Genomic DNA, 8,475 nt, shown 5'->3' with positions numbered 1-8,475 from the left:
AGCCCTAATGTAAGCACTAGGAAGCTTTTCCAAGCTTTGTACCACTCTATCTTGCATTACATATGCACATCATAAGACACATGATGGCATACTAAAAATGTTGAGCTTTGTAAAAGGTTTTAGTATGATGGCACATCATTAGACACATGATGGCATATAGAAAATGTTGAGCGTGCCACTACTAGGCTAGTAGAAAATCGACTAGCCAACCAAATAGGGACATTAATGAAGCTTGCATACTTTCTAAGTCCACATAGGACTCTACAATAATAACTGAGTCGAGAAGCATTACATAAGCACATCATTAGACACATCATGGCATACTAAAAATGTTCAGCTTGCCACTACTAGGCTAGTAGAAAATCAACTAGCTAATCAAATAAGGGCATTAATGAAGCTTGCATACTTTCTAAGTCCACCTAGGACTCTACAGTAACTGAGTTGAGAAGCAGATGCTATGCACATCTAGAGGAGATCTAGAGAAGCATATGAACTGAGAAGTGTGTCGGTCACGAGGTCACTACAAGCTGGAGATAGCTAACTTCAAAGGTTGCTGACGAACCACAGACTTGAATGATGGAGGCCATGATATGGAATTTCTTTAGGTCTAGCCATGGCAAGGGTGAACATGATGGATGTGGAGGTGTTATTTAGCGAACTCTATTTAAACACTAATTAACATGCCCTCAAGATAAGCTCAATGATGCCCATGATGATATAACATGGCTTACAGCCAATCTCTCCATAGGCATGCATTCAACATACAGTAAACAAAGCCTTAAGAATATGTAGTGCGCAAAGTGCTCCATGAAGTGAAATTGGATGAAAAGCAAAGGAGAAGCCAAAACGATTGCAAGAAAGCTAAAGGAGTTCGTGGTTTGCATAGCATATGGGGCTTTTCAAACAACGACCTGATCAAGACACAAAAACTTCTTGTTTCTGCAGTGCATGCATCATAGGGGATCATGACAATTGTGAGAACATTGCAACTGTGAAGACATGGGAGCGAGTTCAAGTTTTCCCTCTATGTTCAGATGGAGTGACAAACAATGGAGAGACAAACAACAACTTTCCATAGTTTGCGGAGAGTTTCCATAGTTTGCGGAGAGTTTCAATGACCTCACTGATTGTCTGGAAGCCTGAAGATCTCTTGGGAGGATGAGGAAGATGACCCATACTTTGTGTTGCAGTGCACAAAACCTAAGCACAAGTTGACGAATCATTTAAGGATCATTCAAGAACAACCTATGAGAAGTGGGATGTAGTAGTTGGAGCTTTTTGGTACAAAAAAGCATCCAAGAGAGGCCACAATTACGTTCTATTACATTAGAGTCCTCAAACTTTTGGGTACTCTCATCTAGTAAGAGCTATTAAGTTCTAGATGCAACCTGTGCCACAACAAAAGAAGGGTAAGAGTGTTTAGATTTAGACACGCGTTAGCACATCTTGCAGTGTCTTGAGAAAGTGGACAAGGACGACTAAGATAATACTAAGAAAATGTAGTCTCATTGCAAGGAAACAATATTTCACTTATCCTAAAAAATGGAAAATGTATTTGAGACTACGATTCTTTTAGTAAATCCCAAACAACCACCGTGCTTGTTTTTATAATTATTTTTGTAAATTATAAACGATAAATCCCACACTTGTTTTTAGTATATTCCAAATAATCATTACACTTATTTTAGTAAAATCCCATAACAAATCCACAAATCCTAAACGGATGAATTGTATGCCATTCATCTTGTAATAATAGATGCAAACTACCACGCTAGCGCTAGTTAATATCCTAGTGTGCAACCAACCACCATACTGGTGACCACTTATCCTACACTACCGCCATGCTATCCTAAAATTGTTATACTAAAACAACCCCCTTTAGGCTAGTTTGCTTTATCTATTGTCATATTTTAGCCACCAGGCTGATGACCACAAATCCTAAACGAATAAATTGTATGCCATTTATATTGTAATAATAGAAGCAAACCACCACGTTGATGGCAGTTAATATCCTAGTGTGCAACCAACCACCATGCTGGCGACCACTTATCCTACACTACCACCGTGCTATCCTAAAATCAATTGTATTGTTGCAAAGTGCTATACTAAAATAGTCCCCTTTAGGTTGGTTTTCTTTATCTATTGTCATATTTCAGCCATAGGGCCGATGACCACAAATCCTAAACAAATAAAGTGTATGCCATTCATCTTTTAATCCTAGTGTGCAACCAACCTCCAAGCTACAACCAACTAGTGCTATACTAAAACAAATCGCATTGCTACAAGGTGCTATTCTAAAACAGATACATCACCCAAGTAAACTTTGGCAAACATTAATTATTCAATAGATTACATACAAATTACATTGATTACATCTTTAAGACTCATTTCCTTCAAGGGGCTGGTTTCACATTGCTTTGAGCACGTTGCCTTTTAAGTTCCTTGATTGTAGGCTTGGCCCTCCTTGCTCCTTTCCTGAAGGAGGCACGGTTTCTCCCTTCAGGGGCTGGTTCCACGTTGCTTTGAGCAGGTCACCTTTTTGAGTTCCCTGGTTGCATGCTCGGTCTTCCTTGCTCCTTTCTTGAAGGGGGCTAGTTCCTCCCTTCAGAGGCCCGGCCCCTCCCTTCATGTCATTGCCTCTTTCCTTGCTTTAAGCTCCTTAGCTATAGGCTCAGCCCTTCTTGCTCCTTTCTTGAAGGGGGGACTAGTTCCTTCCTTTAGGATCCTTTTCTCCGTATTCAAGCTGGGGCTTGGGCTTCTTCAATTCAAGCTCCTCTTTTGTAATTTTTGCCCAAATGGCAAATTGAGCTACAGCATCTACTTTCTCACTTTTGATAGCTATAGTAGGTAGGCACATTCAATCTCTCCATGATCTGGGCAGTGGCACTGTACATCCTCTACATGCCGAAATTGCATCCTCAAACACCCCAAAGAAAAAAACATGCACAGGGTGGTAGCACAAAGGCCATCGAATCATGGAGTCATCTATGATATGGGTCTTGTAAATAGAGCATTTCAGACCCTATTGCATAACATGATAGGCATCTGATTTAACTATTGCAGTAGCTGTCAATACCATAGTCTGACTCAATTACATGAAGAAGTTGATTCTTGATTCCTTCCTCCCTCATCCTAAGGCTACGGATGTTCTCCTCAGCTCCTCCACTCTCTGTTCACTCCATGCAACAGCTTCATTTGATTCCTTGAGCATCTCTTGAAGCTACTTAAACTGATCAATAGCGTCAAGATGGGCCATTTCTAAGACTTCCATTCTAGTTTGGAAATCTCTCATGACGACGGCCTGCTTTTCAAAACTTTCAAAAGCCATTGCAAGCTCATGCACAACCTTATCATAATCTTGTTGTAGGGTCTTGTGCTTAGCTTTCCAAAATTGCAAAAGTGGTTCTACATAACAAGTTCCACTGTGGCTACTGCAACTTGCTCCACCAAGGCTGCTGATCTCTCTCTCTCTCTCTCTCTCTCTCTCTCTCTCTCTCTCTCTCTCACTCTGTGTGTGTGTCCTTTCCATTGTTAATTGTTTGCTTTTACATTCACCACTTTGGCACACTGTCACCACCCTCTCTGGCCCAAGCTACTATGAGTTGCACTTTAGCAAGGTGGTTGAGTTGTGTAGGAGAGCCTTTCAGTCATGCTAAAAGCTGCTTAAAAGTGCAAGCAAATGCTATAGAGTGCTAAAAAGAACTAAAAGGTGCAAGTGCTGAGAAACTACTAGCAAGTGCTAAAAATGTGCTAAAAATGTGGTGACAATGTAGGAAAAGTGCTAGAAATTGCTAACAATGCTAAAAACCCATGACCTCATATTATGACTCAAAGGATATCCATAGGCTCAAAGATGAATTAAATTCTTCTAGACTTGCCATCACTCAACATTGTGGATTTCACCTTGAGAGTCAGCAAGCGTCTAGAACTTATTAGTTTCATGCTTATTTATGAGTTTCATAGCAAATTGAATGTGCATGTACCTATTGCTTTTGAACTTGCCTTGTTGGCTTTATAGGGCATGATTCATCATTTTCAATCCACGCATATCATCCTTTGGAGGTGGTGTTAGGTGTTTCCTATGTGCAGGAAACATGTACATTTGTAGATACATCTTTTGGTCATTTCTTTTTCCCCTCTGTTTCATATCTCATTTTGTGATGGCTTGGCAAATTTAGGTTTGCATAGCCCTAATGTTAGCACTGAGAAGCTTTTCCAAGCTTTGTTCAACTCTATCTCTGCATTACATAAGCACATCATTAGACACATGATGGCATACCGAAAATGTTAAGCTTGCTTCAAAGTAAAAGGTTTTAGTATGATGGGTTCAATATGATAGATTGTCAAGTGGGGCGATATTTTAGTGTTTTATTGGTTTTTTGGTATGATATCCTTTACACACACACACATGGGCCCAACTATGAGGGATCACACAATGCCCATGGCCTACATTGACAAGGCAACATGTCTCCTTCCTTGTTGGAGATTGAAAGCTAGCAACTACCCAGGTAATGCCCAAAGTGCTTGACCTGCAATTGCTCCAAGATATACCCACATTAGGGAGAGTGTGGAATTGGATTGATACGACAATTACTAGCAGCGGTACCATGCAAAGAGGGGCTTGAGAGCTTGTGGGTAAGGAGCTAGGAGATTGGAGAGGAGGAGCGCGAGTGAAGCTAGTTAAAGGCGGATCTTCCACATCCAATTCTCCTTTGAGCATTCGCGTAACAGCTCCCATGGTTGGCCTTAGAACAGGATCTTCTTGAATGCAGCACAAAGCAATGCTTACCATCCTTCTAGCTTGAGCCTTATCATAGGCTTTGCTCAACCGTTTGTCAATCACGTCCATCATCCTCGCTTCCCTGCACTTTGCAGTTACCAACGGCGAGAAATGCCATACGTACCCCGACTCGCAGGCAATCTTCACAATTCTCCTGCCCCCCGCTAGCTCCAGTAGCACCATGCCGAAGCTATACACGTCACACTTTCGGGTCACAAGTGAATGTAAGAGTAACTCTGGCGCGATGTATGCTGGTGTTCCTCTTGCTTGTGTTACCACGTAAGAGACTTCCCTCGACTCCATCAGCCTCGACAACCCAAAGTCAGCAATTTTGGGCACGAACTAATATATTCTCAGGTTTGATATCCAGATGAAGGATCGGATCTGTGCAATCGTCATGCAAATAGGCAAGGCCAACAGCCATGCCAAGAGCAACATCGAATCGTGTTCTCCAATCCAGAAACTTGCTTTCCTCCTTGGAAAATAGCCACTTGTCCAGGGAACCGTTTTCCAAGCACTCATAAACAAGCAACCGGTTGGAATGCTCCAAGCAAAAGCCCAACAAAGGGACTATGTGGACGTGATCCACTCTGCCTATTGTAGCCACTTCACCAGAAATTGCTTTTTGCCTTGGCTCACAGACTCTAATTTTTTCACGGCCACTCTCCTTCCATCTGCTATTGTACCCTCGTACACCAAACCGAATGCCCCATTGCCGAGCCTTTTGCTGAAGCCAGATGTAGCGTCCTTCAGCTCGCGATAAGAGAAATGAGTCGGCAGCGATGCTACGAGTCGTTTGAACTCCTCATTTTCCGCAATGCGCGCATCTGCATCGTCGGAATAAGCATATTCGGCTGGCCGTGATCGCTTCCTCAAGTAGCGGCAGTAGGCAGCTCCAGAGAGTCCAAAGACAGGTAGCAATGGGAGTAAAGATATAGATTGAAATGTGCCTGAGACTATAAGAATGAGCATGGGCGTCAACGGGAACCTTCAAGTATGCAGAGTAGTTTGCATCACTGACGTTCGATAGGCTCAACACTTTGGAGACGGGAAGGCAGGGAGAAGTGTTGTGCTGGTAGAAGACAGCAGCACAGTTGCAGTTGGATTGACAGAGTTTGAGGCAATCAGAGAGGGAAGCGGTGCTGTTATTCCAACCAATAACTAACATTGAAATGAAGGTGGTCCTCTTGATCTCCACAAAGCTGTAAGTTTCGGAAAGTTGCTTAGTATCACAGCTGGGCACATCGAACGCAACCATGCAACCTTGGGTAGCGACATCTTCAGGAGCTGTTTGTTGAAATAGAGATCCGGCGATGCGATCGTCCTGTGAAGAAGGGCACCTACACGACAAGTCAGGTCCTCCGATAGAAGTGCAGATACCATATGGCTTGCAAGGGTTGGGAACGTCGCAGGGAGACAGGGCCCCTTGGCTACTGCTGGCGCTGATAGCCGGGGACGAAGGAAAGGACAAGACTCCACCAGGCTCTTTGTGGGGGAACTTGACCAATGACCGCGGCAATATGTGGCTGAAAGCTCGAAGGAAGCCATCTTAAGTTCCAGCGTGATGTAATCTGCTTGCAAGTTAGAAGTGGCAAAAGCAATTTGGACGACGCCGCAGCTCCACTGTAGTTCGCATCCGGGGATGGCCTGGTTTTCGGAGAGGACTAGCTGGACGGCAACACTGCTCGAGCTTGAACATGGATACGAAAGAGCTTCAGTGAAGTTGTTCCTTTTGAAGGAGACATCTCCATTGTCGAAAGATCCATTAAGAGTGGCCTGGAAGGTTGACAAAGGAGACGAGGCCACCGGGATAGACGACGGACGAATACAGCATAGAGGTGCTTGTGAGCTTCATGCCTGGGCTTAAGCTCTGATCCTTAACAATGGTATCTGTAGGATTTTCGAAGCTTTGCCAAACGGTGCCGTTGGTGTGGTTGAATAGAACCAGATTACCGGTTGGCAACAGATGGACAGCTCGTCGGCATCGAACTCGAGGTACACGGAGAGCGACGAGTCATAGAACCCAAATTTGAAGTAGCCGCTGGATAGCAAGGGAGCTGCAGTATACTCGTAGCGCCAGTCTTCCGAGATCGTTATTCGATCTGGTGCGGCGGCGGAGCAAGGTAATATGCATGCGCTAGTAGTGACGATGATGAAGGTGATGCTCATGCGATGAAGTAAATCTAGAAGCAGGAGAAGATGCGGATGGGGAGGTGGAGAGCCCATGATACGTGAGGAGGTGATTTGGTGGCTATAAGGATGGACGAGGAACTGATGCGTACTGAATAGCCAACCAAGCAGCAAACTGATTAGGAGCTGGTTAACAGGAATGGCCAACCCAGAACCACTAGAATTTCTGCGAGTGAGAACAAGGAACTGATTAAGAGGATGGTCAATCAACCGTGAAAATGGGTACTAGGAGAATTCCGAGCTGCTGGAAGAGAAATGAAAGTGTAAGCTAGTCGTGATGCTTATGTGAGACACTGACGTGAGAGAGGCAACTAGTGAGGCTGATGCACTGTCCAAAGGCAGGCCGTTACGCAAAACCCACAGTTTTGGGTCTTATTCAAATCAGATTTCACGCTTTCAATTTCCTTGTTCTTTTTCCGCTTGTTCAAAGTCTTCCACTACCCACACACATTGTCCGTTTTTTGACCTACGTCTCACCTCCCAAAAATAGCCCACTCTCAACTCACCCTCCCAACTTTATCGAAGCACAACTATGCTTGACAATGGACAGGTAAGTTTCTATCTCATGTCCATATTTATTTCCTCTAAAATTTTGATAAAATGCTAAGGTTTGAGAACCAGCCCCGTTTGAATTTGCACCTATTAATGGCCGACCATGACATTTGAAATATTTCTCTATATGCCATGATTATCCCTAAGGATTTGAAATATCTCTCCATTATCCCTAAGGATTTCTTTCTCGGTGGTGTCTACACTGTGTATTTATTAAAGCACATTTTTTAGATTAGCTTTACATAGGGGCCTTATCCCTAAGGATTTGAAAGATCTCTCCATTATCCATAAGGATTTCTTTCTCGGTGGTGTCCGCACCGTGTATTCATTTTTTAGATTAGCTTTACATAGTCCATCACTAAAGTGGATTTTACTCTTTTTGCAAGCATTCTCACAAAGTAGTCATGCACCTTGTAAGTGCTCGATTAAAATTAACATTTAAGAATACTCTTTTCACAACATTACTCTTGAACACTCATTCTCACAAAGTAGTCATGCACCTTGTAAGTGCTCGATTAAGATCAGCGTTTAAGAATACTCTTTTCACAACATTACTCTTGAACACTGGCAGGCCTACATTTTATGGAGTCTAATCTTTGATTTGCAATACAACTTTGATTCTTTTAAAAAAAATTTAATGTTTTTCACAACAAATACAAAGGCCTTTAACATGTGAGATTTACAATTTATCCATAACTTAAAAATTCAAAAAACTATCCCACAAACTTCCAAAACCCTTGAATTGCAAAAGAGTCCATTCAAAAGCTTCAAAATTCAAAACATCCCACTTTCTCCCTTAGTAATGTACCCTTGGAATCCAACGCATATCTTCATTAAAGTCCCCACTATCATAAAATTATTAATATTCATGCTTGGTAAAAGAGTGGGGCTAGCTACTTGGGCTATTATTTGAAGTTCAAACCATTAATTTTCATGTACCTACTCACTCTCTA

General features: G+C 42.7%; 1 pseudogene; it reads right to left on the bottom strand.

Moving 5' to 3' along the window:
• Positions 1-4,232: 4,232 nt before the first annotated feature.
• LOC147893100 (G-type lectin S-receptor-like serine/threonine-protein kinase SD2-5 pseudogene) lies at positions 4,233-5,752 on the bottom strand (annotated as a pseudogene).
• Positions 5,753-8,475: the final 2,723 nt, after the last annotated feature.

Source organism: Dipteris shenzhenensis, chromosome 16, assembly GCF_047967505.1.
Source record: "Dipteris shenzhenensis isolate YYH24624 ecotype China chromosome 16, Dip_SZ_1.0, whole genome shotgun sequence".
Classification (NCBI taxonomy): domain Eukaryota; kingdom Viridiplantae; phylum Streptophyta; class Polypodiopsida; order Gleicheniales; family Dipteridaceae; genus Dipteris; species Dipteris shenzhenensis.
The sequence above is the reverse complement of the archived record's forward strand: the minus strand, read 5'-3'. Positions and strand labels throughout refer to the sequence as shown.